Below are 26,449 nucleotides of genomic sequence, written 5' to 3'. Positions count from 1 at the left end.
GTAGAGAAGACCAGCAGGGGTTTTAGTCCAGTTTGATTGGATTCTTCTCAACTTCTTGGGTTACATGCACTGAAGTCAAAATTGAAATCTCCATGTCATGACACTTACAACAGATTTATGCTCATATCTGGGACAGATGGATCCTTCTTCATTAGCCACAGGTGGGTTGGGCCTTCAGGTTGTTAACACCACTTTGTTGTTAGCCAAAAGTTTCTGGGACAATGTGTCTATTTAACCTGCAGTGGCTGGCTGTAAAATAGACTCCTTCTCATGGCAGGCAGTGTAGACTGGGGCACTTTACATAGCTAGGTATAAACAGCTACAAGCTTTCTTACCCCCTCCTCTGTATCCTCCCTCTCCCAAATATTGTGGCTTATTCATCCACTGGCAAAAAATAGCAGCAGACATGCCCAAAAAGGACGGGACTGCCTTACAAAGTGAGCTCTATTTAAATGCTATCCCAACCCAGCTATCTTTATAACTCCTTCTGTATCTTTCCAGTTACTCATCAAACCAGCCAGAAAAAGGATGCATTAAGCCAACAAGGCTAAGAAACTAAGTTAAAAATCAGGAAATCCCTCGTTCCAACTAGACTTTTTCTGGGAATGCATTGGAAGGCTATAAGGGAGCCTTTCCCAGCCTTCCGCTTAAGTGGATAGCATCAGTCTTGACAGGGATTTCTTGATTTACAACCATTTGTTGTAAATCCAAAATTACAATGGAATAGAAAAAAATGACTTACAACCAGCACAGCATCCCCATGGTTATGGGTTCAAAATTTGGGTGCTTTGGAACTACCATGTAGAGTAGAATAGAATAGGAGAGGAGAGGAGAGGAGTGGAGAGAAGAGAAAGGAACAGGAACAGGAACAGGAACAGGAACAAGAACAAGAACAAGAACAAGAACAAGAACAGAACAGAACAGAACAGAACAGAATAGAATAGAATAGAATAGAATAGAATAGAATAGAAGGGACCTTAGAGATCTTCTAGTCCAACCCCGCTGCTTAGGCAGAAAACCCTATATCATTTCAGACAAATGGTTGTTCACGCTTTTCTTTATAAAATTCAGTATTGGAGCATTCACAACTTCTGGAGACAACTCATCCCACTGATTAATTGTTCTGACTGTTAGAAATTTCTTCTTAGTTCTAGGTTGTTTCTGTCCTTGATTAATTTCCATCCTTGCTTTTTGTCCTGCCCTCAGTTGCAAATGTATTCCTATTGCAAGATGCTAAGGAAAGAGCGGGTTTGGGTTTACCAGATTTGAAACTGTATTTCAATGCTTGTTATTTGGTCTGGCTAAAAGAGTGGGTGAACTTCTAGAATAAGAGGCTACTAGATTTAGAAGGTCATGAACTAAGGTTTGGATGGCATGGTTATTTATGGTATGGCAAAGTTAAAGTAAATGTTGATTTTAACAACCATTTTGTTTGACGTGCCATTTTAAATGTTTGGAATAAATATAAAATAAGGTTTTCTACAAAGATGCCTGTTTGGGTGTCTCCCCAGGAAGTCTTTTTCAGAAAAGAAATGGTGGCAAAGCCAGACAGGTGGACTTATGATAAAATAACATCTTTTAATTTTGGTGATCCCACCCTCAAGTCCAAGGAAGAGTTAGAATCAGAAGGTCATGTCTGCCACTGGTTTATATACTGTATTTACAATTGAAAGAAATATTTAAATTAGATAAAAAGTGTTGTGGCTTTGACTTCATTAAAATGAATTGGAAAGCCTAATGCATGGTACTGATGAACATATTTTTGCTAAGGTCTTTTTCCAAAAGTTTTCTTCTCCTATCCACCTCCAAAAATGTTCTTATTCATAGAATACTTTGGATGTTTTTGTAAAAAAATCTTAGTTATTGCAAAGATATGGATAGTGTTCTTTTTCTCCATTACACAACTCTCCATTATTTCAATGTAGCAGTAGCAATAGATCTTAGATTTAAATACTGCTTCATAGTGCTTTACTGCCCTCTCTAAGTTGTTTATAAAGTCAGCATATTGCCCCCAACAATCTGGGTCCTCATTTTATCAACCCCACAAGGATGAAAGTCTGAGTCAACCTTGATCCAGTCAGGATCGAACTGCTGGAAGTGGGCACAATTAGCCTGCAGTACTGCATTCTAACCATTGTGCCACCCATGGCTTCTAACCACTGCAACACTGCATAATCCACTAGCTGAATACATAGCCCCAAGGAAGAAGAGGTAAATCTTTATATCTCTCTGAATAAAATCTTAATGAAGGAAAAAAGTATTCTGTGCAGGATGCTGACTCAGCCTCCTAAAACTCTGAAGGCAAGAATTCTACTTCTAAGCAAATTCCCTCCTGGGGAAGGCAGAAATAAATTGATCTCCATTCCAATCCACCACAATAATTAAACAAAGGTTACAACATTTTCTTTGGCAAATTCAGCTTGGAGAGTTTGAAAATGCTACACAAATGTTAAATCTCAACTATAATTATAGCCCTGGAGCTATTACTGGATAGTATTGACGTTTTCATTAGGTATCTCTATTATTTGACTCAGGAAACACTTGTGTCTTTTTATTAAACAAAAAGTTCTCTCAGGAAGTAGAGCAACCTACACACTACAGTAAAAACCAGCTGCACAATCAGTGATGGCACATTCAGATTCCAAATAAATAAATGTCACAAATTCTTGATTTGATCCATTTCATTTAGAGGAAGTAACCTCAGAGGAGGTTACTAGTTACAGGTTACTAAAGAAAGCTTGCTTAATCTTATTTTTGCTTGCTTAGGACAGTGCAGTTATCTCTCTGCTTCCTTCCTAGGTAGCCCAAGCTTTTTAATCTTTCATCTTTGTAAATGCATCTGGAAGCCTTATCTGATAAATGCTTGAGTTGCCAGCTTAACCACTGGCTGCATTCATACAACACATTCCACCTGATTTGTTGGATTTACCCATTTTCTAGATTTGCACAATATGTTGACTCTTAAAAGAATCATACAGGTTGAGTTCAAACAATGCCCTAAGCCACAGGAAAGCTAAGCAGAGATAAACTCTCTAAGGTTAATGTCTCTCAATTATGCCATGTAATACAGCCAATGTTTCAGAAATGAGAACAAGGAGGTAAAATTTTATAAAAAATGCATAATGTTTGCCAACTTGCAATCTTAGAAATAAAGAGGAAGCTACAGGCTACATTATTTACATTATTAATTCCCTTCCAGAATAATGTATATAATGTATATAAAATCTTTTGAATTTTGCTTTATTCAAAAGTTTTCTTCTACTCCCTCCTCTTCCTTCCTTCCTTCCTTCCTTCCTTCCTTCCTTCCTTCCTTCCTTCCTTCCTTCCTTCCTTCCTTCCTCCCTCCCTCCCTCCCTCCCTCCCTCCCTTTTCTTCTTATGCCAAGGGAGATACTCCCTTGGAGGGGGATGGATTCTCCTATCCTCAGGGGCGGGATTCAAATTTTTTAAAAACTGGTTCTGTGGGTGTGGCTTAGTTGGTGGGTGTGGCTTGGTCATGTTATTAGCTGGGCATGGGCAATATCACTCACATCGAGGCATGCAACTCCTCGCCTGGCATCTCATGACTGTGGGGTTGCTGCAACAGTTGTAAGTGTGAAAAATGGTCATAAGTCACTTTTTTCAGTGCCATTGTAACTTTGAATGGTCACTCCACACAAGCAAAGTACCAGCAAAGGAGGGGAAAAAAACTCCAGAGAAGTTCCTGAGACAGGAAGTGTAGTTCTGCTGAGAATGTAATAAGGGTTAACAGAGAGACAGTTTCTGTAAGCAACACCAGAATGTTTCCTTCCTGCCTTCGTTACAGGATTAGGCCAGTAATTTCTTCTAACAACCAGTTCTCCGAACTGCTTAGAATGTTAACAACTGGTTCTAGCGAATAGGTGTGAACTGAACCCTGCCTATCCTACTCCAAAAAGATTTTTATTCATGAAGTGCTAGTATTTTGCTTTCTCTTGATACTTTCATTTCCTCTAATGTCTGGGATGGGACAGGTGAGTACCAAAGAAGATACCTTGGATGGAAAAGGTTCACGTGCATTACTTTAGCTAGTTTAAATGTTTCCATTTCACCCCAGCTCCAACTTCACCATTCTTTTCTAGTTGTCCATCCCTTGCATTTTTAACTTTCTGCTAATCACAGGGCTAAGAATGCAGCACAAATAAAAAACTGAAGGTGCTAATATGGACAAACAAATGAAAGCTGAATGCATTGTATATTTCTTCCGATGTTCGATGAAACTGGGCAATGGAAGAATGTTGTTGACTATTGTAAGGGTGAATACAGAATGTTGATTTTTCTGCCAGAATTTTGTGAGTTCAACTCTTTACAAATAAAGACTCTGTTGATCTTGTAGATGGATAGAGGGAATACCTCAGGTGATTGACGGTTGCTATGCTATGGGTTCCCATGAATGTTTCATGGTAATGCTTGTTCTCACGAAATGTTTCTCTTCTACTCTGCAGAGGTAAAAGCTGGAGGAGGCTTGAAACACAAACCAGTGTTCCCATTATTCAGATGTTCCCATATTACCCTGTTCACTTTTTTAAAAAAATATGTTTCATTAATACATTTTCCCTTTATATCATTTTTAAAAATTCCATATCAATCTGAACAGCGGGTTGTCTGCATATTAAGTAGAAATATAATATTAATCAACGTCATTGCAGTAATAATAGCAAAACAATCATACAATTAGTTTATTCATCTTACAAAACCCTCAATACAAAGGTTTTTATTATCTTTTAGATCTTATTAATTTCTAATCTCTGATTCTATTAACCATTGATAAAACAAGTCCCATGTCAATAAATATTCCGTTTCTTCCTTGTCTTTTATTTTAAGTGTTAATCTATCCATCTCAGCACATTCTATTATTTTTTTAAATAACATTTTCATTCACTCTTAAACACCATTTACACAACATACTGAATAGAATAGAATTCTTTATTGGACGAGTCTGATTGGACACACAACGGATTTGTCTCTGTTGCATAAGCTCTCAGTGGACATACAAGCAACAAGAGATAAAGCATGATCATAATCATAAAAGACATTCATCATAAATCATAAGATACAACAATCAGTGATAGTCATAGGTTACTAAATAAGCAATCAACACAAATCATACTAGGATACTAAATAAAACAATATAAATTGCAAGATACAAGCAACAAAATTATAGTCATAAGAAGATAAGGAACAGGTAATAGGAAAGATGAGAAGGATAATAGTAATGCAGCCCTACTAGGTGGTTTGTCAGTGTTGTGGGAATTAGTTGTTTAGCAGAGTGATGGCATGAGGGAAAAACTGTCCTTGTGTCTAGTTGTGTCTAGTGTGCAATGCCCTATAATGTCATTTTGAGGGTAGAAGTTGAAACAATTTATATCCAGGATGTGAGGGGTCTGAAGATATTTTCACAGCCCTCTTTCTAGCTCATGCATTATACAGATCCTCAATGAAAGACAGGTTGGTAGCAATTCCCACCCCTCCCCCCGTAATTCTAATATCCTTTGATGTCTGTATCTGTCTTGTTTGGTTGCAATGCCAAACCAGACAATTGTAGAGGTGCAAATGACAGACTCAATCATTCCTTTGTAAAATTGTACCTGAACAAGAGACTCAGAGACTGCTTTTCCATATTGTTTAAATATTATAAAAGTTAGTGCTATTTTTTAACTTTGAATCAAAATCAGACCAATATATTGTGCAAAGTTGTTAACCCTGTGTCAGAGTTGGGTTGGTGGTATTGCAGGGCAATCTACAAGTTTAGACATTTGTTTCCTTGCCATCTTTCCTTCAGAAGTTCAAAGTAACATAGGCTACATATTTGGGTTGCAAAAATGCGATCAACCCAATGCTTGAATGTATGTTCCCCCATTCTCTTGCTTGGGAAGTTACTTTGTTCCAAATATTTAATTTTGGGGGAGGATTTCCCCCCCTTCCTCTTTGAGGGCGTTTCTTTCAATTCAATATCCCATGTTAAGGCAGAAACATTGAGGTTCACTTTTTTATTATTTACAAATGAAAAAGGGGTGGGCCAAAGAATCAAGGCCAGATCTATACAGTTTCTTTTAATTTATAAACAATAGTCAATTAAGGGAGAGCTCAAGCAGAGAAAAAGGCGTAATTTCTAAACAGACACAAATGTATAACAAATAACAATTTTTATTTTTTTAAAGGCTAAAAAGATATTTGTTTGGACTCTTTTATAGTTTTCACATGTTTGAATTTAAAAGCAGAATTCAGACTTTGCTTTTTGAAGTTGAATAAACCTTCTTTATATTTATTTGCTTATCTCAATAATTTGTATGCTTCCTAGGAAATGTCTATAGCTGACTCACAACAGTTTTTTAAAACTCTTTTTTCATGTTGCTTTTATTCCTTTACATATGAACCTAATATTAGCCTAATCATGATTTTTTAAAAATCTGAGTTGATTTGGTGGTATGAAATGTACAGAGAAAAAGAGAGGACGCACTTGTTAGAGATTCTATTTTAAAATAAATGGCAAGGTAAACATTTTCCACCTAATATTTGTTTACTCCACAACGGTCCCTGCTTTTAAAGCTATATTTTTTGATCAAAGGGTTTAATCCCACAGTAAATCAGAATTGAAATTCAGGGAAAATATTGCAGGTTCCTCTATTCAAAACCAAGATGAACTGAGGACAAAGAACCGAACATGGAATTAGCAAGTAAGTTGATGGGTGAACTTTGATTTAAGAATCCACTTGTTGATTTGTTTGTTTCCAAATAAAGATCCTGTTCAAAATCTCTGCAAACCTCATGCAGTTATTTCTATTTTTCTGACATGCTATTTGTGAACACTAATGATGTAAGTAATGGGATATACCCTCCCTTCTCTCCAGAACCACAGTTTTCTTTAATATATTTAAATATTGAAAAAATAGATACATTGGAAACAAGAACATAGAAAGGAGGGGAAGGAAATACCTTTCATCAGTCTGGGGTTATTTATGTTTATCGGGACTGGACTTCTAAACTGTTTTTCCAGACTTAGAAGACTTAGAATAACTTTATTGTCACTTTGAATGAAAAGTAATCGGCATACATTAAAATGAAATTTTGTTGCATACAGCTCTCAAAGGGTCTCCACCTCTCTCCACCCCCACCTCTACATAAACATAACATAACAAACAAACAAATAAATGTATGAAGCATTCCAATATCATCTCTCTACTGGTCCTCATAGCATCTTCCAACCATTGCTGAAATATTATGAAGCTTATCCTTATTTATTTTTATTTACTTATTAAATTTATATGCCACCCACCTCACCTTTTGAGGAAACTGGCTTGCTAAATCATGGTTCATTTTATTGCAATGAAGGTCTAATGATTCTTGAAGATGCTGTCAAGTTGTGAGTGGAGAAATGGGAAATGACAACAGAGTAAATTTAGTTGGAAGCTGAAGAAAAGAATTTGCACAAAATCAGGCTGGGATAAAATGGATTTGAAAACTGGAAGCCTCCCATTGAGGTTTTTTTTTTTTTTTAAAAAAAATCCAAAATACCATTGTGGGAATCTATATAGAAAGTCCAAAATTCCCATTGTGGGAATCTATATAGAAACATAGGGATACAAGCCCTGCCAATACCACATCCATATTATTGATATAAATTAAGTTCTGCCATTACTAAAATCATTAAGCTATAGCTTACTTGGCTAAATAAATACTGAATGTCAGTTTAGTCATATACACCAGTTCTGGTGCCTTTTTCCAGTCCATATATTTTCATGAATTTGAGAGATGATTCCATCCCTAGCGTCATTTGTAAAATTAGCATACTGAAATGATGTTTAAGGGACTACTGTGGTCCAGGACATTTCCAGACTATGAGATGGTGAGAAGTGGGGGTTAGGTTTATTATTAGAGTTTCTCTTGGTTTTACTTCACTCATTTTTTTTGAAGGAACCTGTGCTCCTCTTTTCCAATCGTATAAATATTTTTTTAAAAATATTTCCAATGGTAGGATTGCATGAACATTTGTTTTTTCCATAGAAGATGGGGTATGAGCATATGGAAAACCAGTCAGAAAATTAAACATTAAAAGAACAAACACTAATGCCTCTAGATGTATTCTACTGTTATGTTTTTCTTGTGAGCCAGCTATCATTTTTAAATCTTCAAACTGATTTATTTGGCACTCTCAAGTGGCTTACAGTCCAAGATAAAATTATATTACTGACCAGCAATCATAAGCAACAACAATATAGCCGAACACATATAATAGAAAAAAAGATGTAAAATGATTGATGTGCCATCAGAGCCAGGGATTTAGGCAGTGGAAAGTCAATGTGTGTGATCTCTATTAAAATACAGATTGGTTTTTTTTTCCCCACAGAGGGATTTTCAGGCAATTTTCTCAATATGGAGGCGTGTCTATGTTTCTAGTTTCTAAAAGTTATATGATATGCTTCCATATTATAAGTTTCTTGAAGGTCTTTGTGCAGAAAATGAGCATCATCTAGTCATTTTTCCACTAGTAACTTACAGTGCTTTTGAGTGGCATCAGGCATTGTTATGCCAAAATAAACTTATTTATTTGCTTTTGTATTTTTGCATGACAGCTCAACGATTAAAGATGCTGAGTTTGTCAGCTGGAAAGCTGGCAGTCTGGGTTTGAGACTCGAGCTCTGTGCAACAGGGTGAGCTCCTATTCCTCCCTCAGCTCCTGCCCACCTAGCATTTTGAAAACATGCATATGTGAGTAGATAAATAGGTACCACTTCAGTAGGAAGATAACAGCTTTCTGTGTACCTCAGGGTATAGACATGCTGACCTCATGAACACAGAAATGTCTTCAGACAATGCTGGCTCCCTTGACTAAGAAACAGAGATGAGCACCGTGCCCTAGACACAACTGAACAGGGAAACCGTTACCTTTATCTTAATCTATATAGTGTGCCAGCAATTTGGAACAGTAAAAACAAATCTAAACTATTATATTCATTACAAACACAGGGACGCGGTGGCTCAGTGGCTAAAATGCTGAGCTTGTTGATCAGAAAAATCAGCAGTTCGGTGGTTCCAATCCCTAGCACCGTGTAACGGAGTGAGCTCCCATTACTGTCCCAGCTTCTGCCAATCTAGCAGTTCAAAAGCATGTAAAAATGCAAGTAGAACAATAGGGGCCACCTTTAGTGGGAAGGTAACAGAGTACCCTGTACCTTTGGCATTTAGTCATGCTGGCCACATGACCATGGAGACGTCTTTAGACAGTGCTGGCTCTTCGGCTTTGTAACGGAGATGAGCACTGCCCCCTAGAGCTGGAAATGACTAGCACGCATGTGCGAGGGGAACCTTTACCTTTACCTTATCCATTACAAAGCCTTTATATCAGTGCAGTGATGTTTTGGATGATGGTGTGGAGATGCTGTAAATTACAAAAGGACAAATGGTTTCTACTTGGAATATCCATCTTCTAACTTCCTGGCTTCACCACTATTGAACTGGTCCAAGATTAGGCAAACCGTGGCCTTTTGGGGACCACTGAAGTACCACTCTTAGCTATCTAAACCAGCCTAGACAAGTATAACTGATATTCAAACTGTACTTCATCAGTATTTGCGGAGTCTTGCAATACCCTGATTTAAAGGACTACAAGCCTTCTTTGATAGTGATCCTAAAAACATGTCCAAATGACTGATAGCACCCATTTCCCTCCACCTCCTTTTGCTTCTGCAAAGATTGGTCTGATGAAGCTACCCTAGAAATGTTATTCCTAGCACTGGACATGGAGATTGCTGGGTCAATATTTGTGAACAGGGATGGGCTATCCTAACTGCTGGTGTTCATACAAATGAACTGCTCCGGGAGAATTCTGGAGATGCTGAATCATCAGCCAGGAGCTTAGAAAAGAATATCTAGTCTCACCACCACCACCACCACATCCCTGCCCTAAAAATGCCACCCCAAACACTACTCCATGTAGGTCAGCTAAGGTCATCTGAGATGTCCAATTTGCAACGCAAACAGATGGACCACATGGAACTATTTATGTTTTGATTTATTGGGGTAGATGAACATTACTGAAATTTAAATATAATCACAGTCTCCATTTAAGGGGAGGATTGAGGAAGCATGAATTGTGTGCCTATTCAGCCAATTGTTTGGGTGCCAACTACAGGTAGACCTCGACTTACGACCACAATTGACCCCAAAATTTATGTGGTTCAGTGAGGCACTTTCTAAGTGAGTTTTGCCCCATTTTATGAGATTTCTTGCCTCCATTGTTAAGTGAATCACTGCTGGGGATACGTTAGTAACCTAGTTGTTAAGTGAATCTGGCTGCCCCATGATTTAGCTTGTCAGAAGGTCATGAAAGGAGATCATGTGATCTTGAGACACAGCAACAGTCATAAATATGAGCCAGCTGTCAAGCATATGAATTTTGATCACGTGATCTTGGGGATGCTTGAAAAGTTGTAACTGTGAAAATAGCAATAACGCTTAGACTTATGTACCACTTCACAGTGCTTTACAGCACTAAGCAGTTTACAGAGTCAGCCTATCGCCCCCAACAATCTGGGTCCGACCTCAGAAGGATGGAAGGCTGAGTCAACCTTGAGCCATTCAGGATCAAACTGCTGGCAGTCAACAGAGTTAGCCTGCAATGCTGCATTGTAACCACTGCACCACCATGGTCCTTCCTCCCCTTCCTTCCTTCCTTCCTTCCTTCCTTCCTTCCTTCCCCTTCCTTCCTTCCTTCCTTCCTTCCTTCCTTCCTTCCTTCCTCCTTCCTTCCTCCCTCCCTCCCTCCTCCCTCCCTTCTTCTTCCTTCCTTCCCTCCCCCCTCCTTCCTCCCTCCTCCTCCTTCCTTCTCCTTCCTTCCTTCCTTCCTTCCTTCCTTCCTTCCTTCCTTCCTTCCTTTCCCACTTAGCAATAGCACTTAGACAGACATACCACTTCCCAGTGCTTTACAGCCCTCTCTAAGCAGTTTACAAAGTCAGCATATGTCCTCCAACAATCTGGGTCCTCATTTTACCAACCTCGGAAAGATGGAAGGCTGAGTCAACCTTGAGCCTGGTGAGATTCGAACTGCCTAATTGCAGGCAGCCGGAAGGCAGCAGAAGCAGCCTGCAGGACTGCATTCTAACCACTGCACCACCTCGGCTCAAAAATGATCATAAGTCACTTTTTTTAGTACCATTGTAACTTTGAACGGTCACTACATCAACTGTTGTAAGTTGCTATATAGCAATTTCAGAATCTTCATGTGGTTCATTCTTTTTATACTGCTCTTGGAGTGGCATTTGGACAGCCTCCACTCATGCTGGACTGTCTTCTGTCAAGTAGCACAATTAACCTGTTTCTTTCAGATTGAGAAGGCATAATTTTATAGCAGTGCTGCAATTTAACTAATTATAGAAAGCCTGATAAGAATGCAAAAGTCTTGTGGATAAAATTAAGGCTGATCTGGCTCATTATCTCTGTTTCCCATTGCAAATAGCTAGGTATCTTGATATCCATGAAGGCAACAGTTGCCTTCTGATGCTTTCCTGACTGTCATTGATACTTTGCTTCTAAACTGATGGGTTTCATCACTAGCCATTACAGCAAATAATAAGCAACATAATCATCTCCTCCATGAATTCATTTGACTCCTTTCTCTGTTCTTATCAGACGGCATCATCAATTAAGTCTTGTTTGGGTGAATACTATTAATGAATGATCTACTCAGAAGATTTCCCCTCTTTCCCCAACATCTTTAATCTTTTGCCCATTAGAGAGTCCACTGGAGTTAGGTGGCTAATAAATTCACACACACACACACACACACACACACACACACACACACACACAAATAATAAAAAGAAGAGGGTTTAGAACAGTGAGACATGAAAAGAGACACATATTGGGATCTATGGCAACATCAACACTGAGGATCTTTAGGTGGTAGTTCACTATCACAAGTAACTTTTGTGTCTTTTTGGAGGTCTGTCCATCACTCCTTTCTTGAATCCATGTCATGGCTGTTTAGATGCAGGTCAAAGGCAAAGAATTACCATGTTTCTATGGATCTGTAAAATAATCCTGGAATCTTTCAGGTTAATCAGTAAGATATAAACAGCTGAAAATGAATAAAGTGAATCACTTGGCAGAAATTTTCCAGAACTTTAGCACAGAACTTTCCTAGCCCTTCCTAAAAAAATGGCAAAAGATTGAACCTTGGGTTCATTGCCTCTAGAACACCAGCTTTGTGGTTATATTTTGCAGAGGTCCACAGGAACCTGGGACACAATGCATCTTGGCTCTTTTATTTGGTCACATCCCTCAACAGAAAACACCCCAGTATGTCAATTTTAAAAATTTTTTCCTTCATTTACAGAGGAAAACTATTCCACACCTAATTATAATACCTGAACAGAGTATACAAAAAATGAACTTACTGGAAATGTTAAAGAAGAAACAAGGGAAACTCTGTCTTTTTATTTCAGCAATTTGTTGAAAGTCTCCAGACTGCAAGGAACGGAACGGGACAATATGAAGGTTTACGCTGTAAGAAAGAGCTCCTTCACAAGCAAGGCAGGACTTCCAGGTGTTGGGAGAAATTGAGCCAGAAATGGACCACAGCATATTTTTCCAGGTTTATTGAATGGCATTTGTCAAGGTGACTCCTCCGTAATGTTTATGTGAGAATAACAAAACACTGGTTTGGGGAAAATATCGGACCACAAAACAAGGCATTTCACATTATTGTAGCCCCCTTTCCTTCATTAAAGATATGATTCACTATAATATCACTGGCACATTCCCTATGACTCCATTCACATGCTAGGCTGGGTCAGTTGAAGTTTTAGCAGATGCATTCAGACAACATAGCAACAGTGGTTAATGGTAACCCTGACTGGAGGTTGTTTTTTTTTATTTAGACTATTGGTGATGCCTGGACTAATCCCTGAAGGTTGTTTTTTTTTGGGGGGGGGGCGGGTGTTGCAAGGTTTTTTGGTAGTGGTTTGTCATTGCCTCTACCCTAGAGCTAAGAGAGAGTGACTGGCCCAAGATTCCCCTGTTGGCTTTGTATCTAAGACAGGACTAGGACTCCTGTTTTCCTGGCTTCTAGCCTGGTGCCTTAATTTCTACATTAGGGGTGGGCACTATGGACCCTTTACCACCTGTGGACTTCAACTCCCACAATTCATGAGCCAGCCATAGAGGTCCAGTGGTCATAAAAGGGCCATAGATGCCCAGCCTGCTTTACACCAAAAAGATTCTCGACAAGGGCATTATTTCCTATTGATATGGACTGAAACACAAACCTAAACTAAATCTATAAACTACCTCTTTCCAGCGGCTCACATAGAACACAGAAAAAATATTTGCAACTCCTTAGATCAACCCAGAAACTCCATCCTTTCCTTCTTGTATGGCATTATTCCTTATCCACTGCAGCCCTTGGAGCCAAAGAACTCAAAAGTCTGACCCTGTTCACCAAAGGTTGCTTGTTTCAGCATGTGGCTATCTAGCTGCTCTGGTTAGCCACAGCCTCAAAGGTGGAAGCATTCATCATTAGCTTGGCTGGAACAGAAGTGTCTAGTCTAGTGAAGAGAAGGACCAGGGGAGACATGATAACAGTCTTCCAATATTTGAGGGGCTGCCACAGAGAGGAGGAAGGGGTCAAGCTATATTCTAAAGCACCTGAAGGCCAGACAAGGAATAATGGGTGGAAACTGATCAAGCAGAGATTCGATCTGGAAATAAGGAGAAATTTCCTGACAGAGAGAACAATCAACCCATGGAACAGAAGTTGCCTTCAGAAGTTGTGGGATCTTCACGACTTGAAACTTTCAAGAAGAGATTGGACTGCCATTTGTCAGAAATGGTATAGGGTCTCCCGCTTGGGTGGGGGGTTGGACTAGATGACCAACAAGGTCCCTTCCAACTCTGAATATCTGTTATCTGTTTATCTCCATAGATAACAATACAAGTGGGAATAATAGGAAATATCCCCCAAATGCTCCATTGGGTAGACAGCTGGGGAGGAGGAGCAGTATTCTTTACAAAGAGACAGCCACCTCCCTGGGGCTTTGATCAGTCTCTACCTTGCTTTAAAATACAGCAGAATGTATATGTAATTTTTGTTATTGTTGTCAAGCAATTTAGAAACCTGCTCAAGGCTAATTTCAAGCAAAGTGCCTTCACAAAGTCCTTTGCTTGAGGACTTCCTTGAACCACAGACTGGCTTTGAATAAGCCTCAAAGAAGCCTGACAATGGAAGAAAAAATAATAACATTGTACTTTTTAATTCATTTAAAATGCAGTGTGAACATTGATAAAGTAAGAGGAGAATATGCTCTCACAAACCATAGATCAGGGGTGGGCAATTAATTTCTGTCGGGGACCACATGGAAAATCAGATCTGCGTTCGAGGGCCGAACCAATTTTACTAAAGGCCATTATAAAGGTCCCATTATAAATGCAGCAAATTATATATAAGAATATTATTTATATATATATATATATATATATATATATATATATATATATATATATATATATATATATATGTATATGTATATGTATATGTATATGTATATGTATATTATATGTATATGTGTATATGTGTATATATATATGTAATATATATATATATATATATATATATATATATATATATATATATATATATATAATATTCTTATATATAATTTGCTGCATTTTATAATGGGACCTTTATATATATATATATATATATTATATAAAGAGAAAAAATAACACCGTGGCTGCTCCTGCTACTACTTTCCACGCTTTCCAAACGTGAGTCCCAGGAGACAACCAACAGCAAACCCGCGCTCAGGGGCATCCAAGCCCACCTAAAGCTAGGCCGCTGCTGGTGGAGCCTTGCCCTGCCTTGGTGCCCGTTTCCCGGCTCAGCAGTCCTGCTTGGGCAGCACTTTAAAAGCCCTCCTCCTCACATACGCGCCCGACGAGCCACTCACCACGACGGCGGCTCCGAGCACCTGAGCAACTTCCCAGCAACTTGTGGCTTGCTTTTTCCTCTCGAGTGCTCGCACCTAGCCCCAAGGCACGTGACGGAGGGGAAACCCGGAGCGCCGCCGGGTCGCCTCCTCCAAGCAGCCCGCCCGCCCGCCAGGCAGAACCCTTCCTGCTCCTCAGCGGGAAGATGCTCCCGCCTGCAAACTTTGCCTGTGCAAAGTTTAAGCCTGGAAGCCCCAGAAACCCGAGCAACTTCCCGGCAACTTTCGGCTTCCTTTCAACTCGCAGGTGCTTGTGCCTGGCCCTGAGCCGCACGGCGGAGGGGAAACCCGGAGCGCCGCCGGGTCGCCTCCTCCAAGCAGCCCGCCTGCCCGCCGGGCTTCCCCTCTGCCACGTGGCTCGGGGCCAGGCCTGAGTGCCTGCAAGGAAAAAGGAAGCCGCAAGTTGCTGGGAAGTTGCTCGGGGCTTCCAGGCTTAAACTTTGCACAGGCAAAGTTTGCAGGTGGGAGCGTCTTCCCGCCGAGGACCAGGAAGGGTTCTGCCCGGAGGGCGGGCAGGCTGCTTGGAGGAGGCGATCCGGTGGCACTCCGGGCTTCCCCTCCACCGCACGGCTCGGGGCCAGGCGCGAGCACCTGCGAGTTGAAAGGAAGCCGAAAGTTGCCAGGAAGTTGCTTGGGTTTCCGGGGCTTCAGGCTTAAACTTTGCACAGGCAAAGTTTGCAGGTGGGAGCATCTTCCTGCCGAGGAGCAGGAAGGGTTCTGCCCGGAGAGCGGGCGGGCTGCTTGGAGGAGGCAACCCGACGGCGCTCCGGGTTTCCCCTCTGCTGCGCGGCTCGGGGCCAGGCGCGAGTGCCTGTGAGGAAAAAGGACGCCGAAAGTTGCTGGGAGCCGCCATCGTGGTGAGAGGCTCATCGGGCACATACGCGAGGAGGAGGGCTTTAAAGTGCCGCCTGAGCAGGACCGCCGAGCTGGGAAACGGGGCACCAAGGCAGGGCAAGGCTCCACCAGCAGCAGCCTAGCTTTAGGTGGCTCCAAGCAGCCCGCTCCAAGCAGCCCACCCGCCCGCCAGGCGGAACCCTTCCTGCTCCTCGGCAGGAAGACGCTCCCGCCTGCAAACTTTGCCTTTGCAAAGTTTAAGCCTGAAAGCCCCAGAAAAAAAAAGGGGATCGGTGGGGACTCACCTTCGGAGAGGTCGCACTCGAAGGTGATTTCGAACTCCCAGCCGAGGCCTTTGCAAAGTTCTTCTTTTCTTTCCTACCCTGAGAGCACTCCGCACTGTTTTGCAGCTTTGGGGGCCACGTGGCGCAGGGCAATACGCCACGCCCACTGATTTTTTTTCAGGGGCGGGCTGGATTGGACAGACCAATGGGCCGGATGCGGCCCGCGGGCCGTAGTTTGCCCACCCCCGCCATAGATAAAGTACACATCAGGTATGCATTTCTTAGGTACCCCACATCTGGATTTCAAAAATCCAGAATATTGGGTGGCCCATACTGTACTTCTTGGATTCCTGTGCTGTATCAAACAAACAGACAAACCAGCAAAAATCTAATTAAAGCTCAACTTGACACCCTGATTCATGCAATCCACTAAGACAATGTAGCTGTCATGCCCCTGGTGGAGACTGACTCTGAGGAAGAGGAGGAACAACCAACAGGGAGTGGAAGTGTGGCTCCAGAGGTGGTGAAGGAGGTTGGGGAAGGGCAGAGGCCAGCTGAGCAGTCAGAGAAAGACCCAGGTCCATCCCCTATTCATCCTGGGGCACACAGGGAGGAGAGGATCAGGGTAAAACGTGGTCTACTTGGAAGGAGAGGGCCATGATCCTCTTCATGGATTGCAGGTGTGAGATTTGCATAAGAGGTTGGACCTGCATGCTAACAGAGGATGGAAACAAATTAGTGTTTTATTCCTAAAGAAGGTTTATCTTGGTTTGGCGTTCTTCCAATGGACTGTACCTGATTATCTTCCTGAAGTTGGCAATTATCTATCCTGGTCTGTCATGGAACTTTATTCAGTGTGGTTTGTTTTTGTTTTTTGCTTCGTTATTGGCTCTTTGAATTTGAACTGTGTTTCTTTTCTTTGAAATGTTATTTTGAAAATAGTTTATTCCCCCACTATGAACAATTAAACAGTGAAGCCAAGTTGAAGGCATTAAAGGACTTTTATTTATGTTTTGGTTTTTGTTATATTTCTGATATATTCTGGGTCATCACATTTTGTCTCCAGCCACCCTTCAACGTTTTTCTGCTTTTCGTGGGTGACCATAGATCAGCTCAGAGCAGACATCACCCAGTTAAACCAGCAAGTGGCTCTTTTGACTGCGCAGGTTGCACAAATGCAAGCTGTCCAGCCACGCTGTAAATGCCCAGTAGCGGTGCCAGATATATTTGATGGATCGGTGGTCCAATTTCCAGCATTTTGGGGGCTGTGCCAGCTTTATATGAGCCTTCAGCCAGAGGACTTCTCCACTGACCGGGATAAGGTGGGGTTTTTGATTAGTTTGTTGTCAGGCTCTGCAGCACATTGGGCGACGCCTCTGTTGACCCAGCCCAACCAGGTGTTGGACAATTATGTCAAGTTTTGCCGTCAGTTCCAGGCCATGTTTGAGGACCTTGTTCAGAGCCAAGCAGCAAACAGATGTTTGAGAGAGTTGAAGCAGGGGTATGGCTTGCTCATGGTTGCTAGCTTTTGGGTGGTCACCCAGGACATACAATAGAATGAGGCAGCACTGTTAGACCAGTTCCAGGAGGGTTTGTCATCGGAGCTCCTGGACGAGTTGGCGTGCACTGAATGCCCTCACACCCTTCATGAGCTCATGCATCTGTGTCTTCATATCAATGCTAGGCTTCAGCAGCGATGGGTGTGATGACAGACGGAGACTGCCCCAGCAAAGCGGCACCTCTGGTGGAAGTGTCTTTGGAAGAGCCATGCAGTTGGGGGCTGCCCACCCTCGCCTGACCCAAGTAGAAAAGGATAGGCATCGTCATGATTGGTTACACCTCTATTGTGGTAATCGAGGCCATTTTGTGGCCAAGTGTCCTGTTAAGACATCCACAGCAGGGACGTCAGTGGTGGTGGCAAATGGGCATCACCCAGCCTATGAGGGTCTATAGGTCAGATTTCAAAGTCCCTAGGCCCGCCATCTTCACCATCCTTGCCATCCTCACCATCTTTGACATCTTTGACATCTCCACCCCAGTCGTCATTGGTGAAGCATCTTGTGCTGACAGCAAGTGTGTTTGTGCCTGGTCATGGAGCAGTGGAGATCCGAGCCTTGGTCGACTCAGGGGCCACGGCCAATTTCATGGATGCTCATTTTGTTGAGCAGTGATTCATTCCCCAGCAACAGGTGCCCCTGCCAGTAATAGTGGAGACAATTGATGGTCAGCCCCTTTGTGGTTGCTGCAACCAAACCCCTTTGCATGTGTATTGGACAGCAAGTGGAGGAAGCTGTGTTCTACATTGCCACAGTATCTCATTTTCAGGTGGTGCTGGTTTTGGAGTGGTTACAGGCCCATGATCCACAGATTGTCTGGTGGTCTGGAACTGTGCAATTTCTTGATAGGAAGTGTGCCAACCATTGCTTGCATTCCTGTGTAGGGGGTGTGATTACACCCGTGGATTTGGATGTACCTGTGAGTTGGTGAGCTATGTTCTAAATGGGGGGAATCAACGCGCTGATGCATTGTCCCGGAAGCCTGAGTATACCTGAAGGGAGGACAAAATCTTGCTCTGGACAGTGATTCCATTGGAATGGTTTGCAGCCACAGAGGAACCTGTGGACCTTTGAATAAGGATTCAGGAGGCGCAGTGGCCGGATCCATTTGTGGCAGCTCGGCATCATGAATTGGATGAGAATGGGAAACAAGAGACTCCTTGGGCATATATTGGGGACCTGTTGTGGTTCCGTGATCACATTTACATGCCTGGAGGTCCTCTTCGTGGCCTTATCTTATGTCAATGTCATGACAGTCCAGTGGCAGGACACTTTGGGGTGTTCAAAACACTGCACCTCATCTCAAGGACATTTTGGTGGCTGAGACTTAAGCATGATGTGTTGGGATATGTAGTGTCCTGTGGGATCTGTCAACAAGCCAAGTATGCTCCTGGTGCACCCCCCTGGTCTTTTGCTGCCATTACCCTTGCCAGAAACACCTGGGGGGGGGGGGCAGTTTCATTGGACTTCATCACTGAATTGCCACCATCGAAGGATGCTACATTTTGGTGGTGGTGGATATGTTGACTAAAATGGCCCACTTTATTCCCTGTGCAGGCCTTCCTATGGCCAGGATAATGGCCCAGTTGTTTATCTCCCATGTATTCTGGTTGCATGGGTTACCAGACCGAATAGTATCAGATCAGGGGGTACAATTTACAGCATGCTTCTGGCAGACCCTACTCATGAAACTGCAGGTTCAGGCATCTGTTGTCCGACCATCACCCCGAAACTGATGGGGGGATAGAGAGAGTGAATGCTATTTTGGAGAAGTATCTCCACTGTTTCAGCAATACTCAACAAGACAATTGGGTGGAAGTGCTGCTGGTGGCAGAATTTGCTACAACAATGCTCAACATGCATCCACCCGTGTATCCCTGTTCTTTGCCAACTATGGTTTTCATCCACGACTTTTTCCTTTAGCCCTGTCTGATTCCTCAGTTCTGGCAGTGGATACGTTCTTGCAAGAGTTAAAAGTCATGCACCACATGGGCTGAGACCAACTAGAGAGAGCCAAAAGGGACCACAAATGCTTTGCAGACCAACATCATCGTGATATTCCACCATGTGTATCCATCCTGTTTTTCATCGCTCCCTGTTAGTCCCTGTATTGGCCAACAGCCCACATAGATCACCACTGGGCCCGGTAGCCCCTCAAGGAGAGGCAGAGTATGAAGTGGATAGCATCTGATATTCACACCAGTTGTGGGGCTGATTTCAGTATTTGCTGGCATGGAAAGGTTATGGACCAGAGGACTTCACCTGGGTTGATGCCACAGAAGTTCATGCTCCTCATTTGGTCCATGACTTTCATGCTTGGTTTTCTCAACATCTTTGTCTGCCTGGTCCCGAGGGAGGGGGCCCTTTGGGGGGGGTAGTGTCATGCCCCTAGTGGAGACTGACTCTGAGGAAGAGGAGGAACAGCCAACAGGGAGTGGAAGTGTGGCTCCAGAGGTGGTGGAGGAGGCTGGGGAAGGGCAAAGACTGGCTGAGCAATCAGAGGAGGACCCAGGCCCATTCCCTATCAATCCTACGGCACACAGGGAGGAGAGGATCAGGGTAAAATGTGGTCTACTCAGAAGGAGAGGGCCATGATCCTCTTCATGGGTTGTAGGTGTGAAATCTGCATAAGAGGTTGGACCTGCGTGCTAACAGATGCTGAAGACAAATTAGTGTTTTAATCCTAAAGAAGTTTATCTTGGTTGGCATTTTTTCAATGGACTGTACCTGGTTATCTTCCTGAAATTAGCAATTATCTATCCTGGTCTGTCATGGAACTTTATTCAGTGCAGTTTGTTTTTGTTTTTTGCTTTGTTATCGGTTCTTTGAATTTGAACTGTGTTTCTTTTCTTTGAAATGTTATTTTGAAAATAGTTTACTCCTTCACTGTGAACAATTAAACAGTGAAGCCAAGTTGAAGGCATTAAAGGACTTTTGTTTACATTTTGGTTTTTGTTATATTTCTGATATATTCTGGGTCATCACAGTAGCTGAATTTCACAGTACACTAAATTACAAATTTGAGCCTTGTGGAAATTCTGTATCTGTTTCTTTTTTTCTTTAAACAAATTTTATTAATTTTTAAAGACATACAAAACATAAAACATAAGAACATAAAACCTCTTTTCTGAAAGTTAATTGTAAATTTTAACAAAACGAATAAAACATTTTATACACCATTGACACATCTCCTTATAAACACATACATATCCTTTCAAGTTTCTCATTATTTCTCCCTTTACTTTTATTCAATTGTATTTCTTTTCTATATTTATCTATTTTATATGTTTTTATTCACTATACTTATTTTTTCTTCTGACTTGCTTTATTCTCTTCTATCTTTTATTCTCAATTATCCTCTTCTAACATTCCTCCAAAGTTTTATTAACTTAATCAAACATAAACACACAAAAACACAAAACAGAAACATAAAAAACATCTTTTCTGAAAGTTGCTTAGTCCCGGGTTACAACTCTTCATACAGACACAAATTCAAATTCATATTCATTTTGTATACCATTCCATATCTTATTACCATTTTCAATTTTCTATATAGCTTCTCATCTCTTTTAAATTTTCTTAGTTTTATTTTATTTATCTCATCTCAATTCAAATCATAATATTTATTATTCTTTGTCTGTTCTGTTTCCAGCTATCCATTTAACTTTCTTCTTTAAACAAAACTTCTCCTGTACACTAATTGGAGTATGACGCCTTTATCTCTTTCCCCTACATTTATAATACTTAATATAAAATACATAGCTTACATTGGGATTCTGTTTGGTACATTCTAAAATTATATAATATTATCAATGCCAATACAAATCTATTCATTAATATTAATATTCATTTATGTCTTAACACATTACTTTTCAGTTAAATATACTTTTATGGGAACACCTATTTTCCATAATTATTTCCCCCCCACATCACATATTTTAAATCATCATTTCATTAGAATGTTCCCCCTTCTCCTACTTCAAATCTCTCATTTAGTTCATTGCCTTCTTTTTCTTCACAAAAAATTTCACTGGGATAACACAATCTAATCATTAATATTAATATTCATTTATATCTTAAACACTTTACCCATTTCAATTAAATATCATGCCTTTATGGGAACACTATGCTTTCCATAGTTATTTTCCCCCCACATCACATATTTTAAATCATCGTTTCGTTGAAATGTTCCTCCTTCTCCTACTCCAATTCTCCCATTTATTTCATTGCTTTCTTTTTCTTGACAAAAATTTCACTAAGTTACACTAAATATTTTATCACATTTTAAATTACATGTTGTTTCCAATTTTCTAAGATTATTTCTAACTACAAACATAAAAATACAATCTTATGTACCTTTCCAGAATCCCTTTTTCAATAAAGTTTACCCATTATCTCTAAAAGACTTTTGTTTCTTTGCATCTTGCTCCCCACCATTGAGGCTTCTCATCCCTTCCTTTCTCCCTTGCTTATTCTTCTCCTTGCCCTCTTTACCCCCTTGTCTCTCCACCTCCCTTTTGTTCTTCTGCTTTCCTCCTTTCTGTTGTTTTCTAACATAGTATCCACTTTTCACCTTATTCTTCTCTTTTTTGGTTGTTTTTCCAGATCTTAAAGTCCCCTTTTCCTTTTCCTCTTTCTCCTTTCTTCCCCCAACTAAAGTCACTTGTTCATCAAAAATGGCTTCTTCTTTATCCCAGTCATCCTGTTGCGCAGTCAGCTTTTCATAAGTACAAACCGCCATTTCTAAAAATTGAAAAAGAGTGCCAAGAGAATCCTTCCCTTCTTGTTCTTTTTTATATTTTTGGTATTCAAGTTTCAATCCATCCACAAGTGATGCCATTATAGAGAGAAAAAGTTTTTCCAAACAACCACCCAAGTGCTTTTAATCAAAGATAGTTCTCAGAAGTTCCAAAATCACCAAGCAATCCAAATAAACTGTTTCTTTTAAGTACTTTCTCCTTCTTCACTTTCTCTTTCTGGGGTTAGTATTTAGTCACAAAGTTCCATTTAAAATATATCTTTTAGAAGTCATATTAATGTTTAATAACTCTGAAATTCTAGGCAATCTTCTCCTTATTTTCAAATTCTGCTCCAATTTTTTTTCCCTCTCCCTTCCCACTCACAGCAAAAAAGATTTTTTTTAATGTTCAGAAATCCTTATCCCTTCAGCATTTAATTACCTCCAATGCAGGCTTTCCGATTTCTCTTATAGTTCCATCTGTTTCTTTATAACAAATAAAGGTAAAGATTTCCCCTGTCCAGTTGTGTACAACTGTAGGGGGCTGTACTCATTTCCATTTTCTTTTTGAGGGAGCCAGCATTGTCTGCAAACACTTTTTGTGGTCATGTGGCCAGCATTACTATACACCGAGGCACACAGAACACATTCACACCAAAGTGGTACCTATTTATTTACTCGCATTTGCATGCTTTCAAATTGCTAGGTGGGCAAGAACTGGAGCAAGGAATGGGAGCTCACCCCATCACACAGTGCTTAGGTCTCGAACCTAGGTAGTCAGCTTTCCAGTTGACAAGCTCAGTGTCTTTAACTGCTGAGCCATTGTGCCCAAATGGGATGTGGTAAATCTGATCTGAGGCCTTATACAACCGTGTTGGGAATAAAATGAAATAGTTTGCCATTGCTTTCTTCATTTGTTCAAATTTCCTTTCCTCTCTAATCAACAGATGTGGCATTTTCTTGGTGATTTCTCCTCAAAATTCAGACCATATTCAATTCTGTTTAGTTTCCTGAAATTTGCCAAGTAGACAACAATTTTGCTAATACCTCTGGTGAATCAAAGAAAGAAAGAAAAAGCGAAAACAAAACAAACAGCAGCTTTTGTACACTGTATGTTTTGCCACCCAGCTAGGTTGGGAAGTGAGACTGTGTGCTTTGTCCCTTGTCTGAATGTCAGACAATCAAATGGCTGCAATATTGACAAACCCAATTCTGTGTCTAAATTGCATCATTTACTTTTATCTTGAGGTACAGCTGGACAAAAAAGAAAGCAAAAAAGAAATGTAAAATGTAATGAAAATGAAAATAAGAGTGATCCTTTCAGAGATCTTGTGTATACTTGTGTCTTTGGACAGCACCGTGCTATTGATCCACAAAAGTGGACTGCACTGAAATTCATCCACAGACGCACCCTAGAAGTCACAAGGCTATCATGAACAATGTGAGGCTACCATGCAAATGATATCATTTGTGACACTTATGGCTGCCTCTGAAAATCTTTTTCACACTCTTTCTTCCTCTAGCAAACTTTTCATTGTGTTTGTTCAGGCTAATTTTGTTCAATTTTGTTGAGCAGTAGTTAGAATGCAATATTGCAGGCTAACTCTACCCACTGCCAGCAGTTCAATTCTCACCAACTCAAGGTTAACACAGTCTTCCAACTTTCTGACGTCAGTAAAATGAGGACTCAGATTGTTGGGGGCAATGTGCAGACTCTGAAAACTGCTTAGAGAGGGCTGTAAAACACTGTGAAGTCTAAGTGCTATTGCTACTTTTTGCATGAAATAATTTCTCTCTGGATTTATATATATCTTTGCTACTTCCATGACTACAACAGTAGCATCTATTTTCAAATTAAGCATTTTCTCCTGGGCTCAAGTCCCAAGCTCACTTTATTTGGCAGTAAGTAGTTTTCCATATGCAGGATGCCCTTATGGGCTAAATCCTGAAGCAGAAAGATCTTAGCCTGTTGGCCATGACAATTTCCTACTGTGTGGGCATATGTTGGTGATGGCACAGGAGTTAGTCAACTATAATTGGCTACAGATGGCTTTTGCCATAAAACCTTGCAGAACTGATATTTTCCAGAACACTATCCAAGAGAGAGAAAAGAAAATTTAGAGCTACACCAGGTGAAGACAGACTTACCTTGATTAATGTTAAATCCACCATCATTGCAATGCTAAGGATTAAGGGAAATAGATAAGTGGTAGAATTTTCAAACATGAGCATTTGCCATACTGTGCCTCTAAGGAAATCCTAAGATGCAGAGCAATTTATATATTGTATTAAAGATAGATGAGTTTTTAAAGAAACCAAAAAAGAATTCTGTTTCTGCAGCCCAAAACTTAAGAAACTACTGTCACAGAAGGCTTCATGTCATGTCACAGAAAGCATTACTCTACTTGTGTTTCCATTAAGACAATTTCTGAAGGTAGTAAAGCAATAAATGGCTTCTGTGGCTCAATAGCTCTTCATTTTGAGAGAAGTGTTTGGGGACATCTTGTTTTAGGTGCTTCAGCCAGGAAGTTGGTGTCCACAAGAATCTGGCAAGCAAGCAGTAACCCCCTAGGACAACATTTTGGAGAAGTACTGGAAGTTCTGGCATGCTCATTTCACAATGAATGTTTGTTGTAGGACCTTAAAATGTGTTCTCTGCATATTGCTGTCTGCACTTCTTGTTCATCGCCTATTTCTTCCCAATACTTTCCCCCTCAATTGCAATCAATCATTTAGGCTTAAAGATGAGCTTCCCAAAGCATATGAGTTTCCTATATGAAATAGCAGGGTTATTGCTAAAGAGACAAAAATCTTCTGCCTCTTCTATTTTTCTTCCTGCCAACATATGGTTAGTGTAGTGATTGATCAATATCACCTGTGTGTAGAATAATAGGAAGTCTTCTTGTCCAACTCCCTGCTTGAACAGGAGACTCTATACCATTTCAGACAAAGGATTTTCTAGCCTCTTTTTGAAAGCTTTCAGTGATAGAGCACTAACAACTTCTGAAGGAAAGCTATTCCATTGGTTGATTAGGATTAATATCTATCTATCAAATTAGTTCCCAATTAGATAGAGTCATTTAAATTAAAAATACATATCCATATATATGTAGTATGTATGTATGTATGTATGTATGTATGTATGTATGTATTACACAGCCCCCCTGATACCTCCAGCCAAATACACCCCAGCCAGCCACCCAGATGAAACCTAGCTTCCTAATAAATGATAGCCGGTCAAGCTGCACTAAAAGTCCCCAATGCAGGAAACACAATGTTTCCAGCTAATCAAGTAAAAAAAAAAAATGCTTCAAAACAGACAGAAGATATTAGAAACACCAATCAAGCAGAACACAGCAAACACCAAGACCAATAAACACAAACCAAGACTCCTAACCAATCAGGATGAAGAAAAAAACATTCTAACACAGCAGTAGGCTAGCACCAAATTTAAAACAGAAATGGCTGTGAAAGCCTGACTCACAGACGAACCCAATACACAAGCCTGATGATGGCAGATGAGATTCTGCCGAAACATCACTACAACTTTAAAAGCACAACTATAATGACGTGGGAAAATACCCAAACAAAGCTGAATGCCATATATATATATATATATATATATATATATATATATATATATATATATATATATATACCCACACACACACACACACACACACATACATACATACACACACATACATACATATGCGCATGCGCACACACACACACACACACACAGTATATATATATATGCATATACACACATACATATTTCACTAGGACACACCGTATACCAGAAGAAAACACACACCAACTGCTACCTCAACGCCCAATCCCACCACCACCCAGCATAGATAAACTCTGTGGCCAAAACACTAATTGCTAGAACTAAACTCCTGGCAGACAAGACGGACATAAAGACTGAACTATGCACCCTGACTAAAGTACTGACAGCCAACGGCTTCCACAAAAGCAAAATCACCGGCTTGATCCACAAAAACACACTGAGACATAATGGAGACCTAAAAGA

This window comes from Pseudonaja textilis, chromosome 13 (assembly GCF_049901715.1).
Source record: "Pseudonaja textilis isolate UNSWEBS1 chromosome 13, rPseTex1.2, whole genome shotgun sequence".
NCBI lineage: Eukaryota > Metazoa > Chordata > Lepidosauria > Squamata > Elapidae > Pseudonaja > Pseudonaja textilis.
This window is presented reverse-complemented; position numbering follows the sequence as displayed.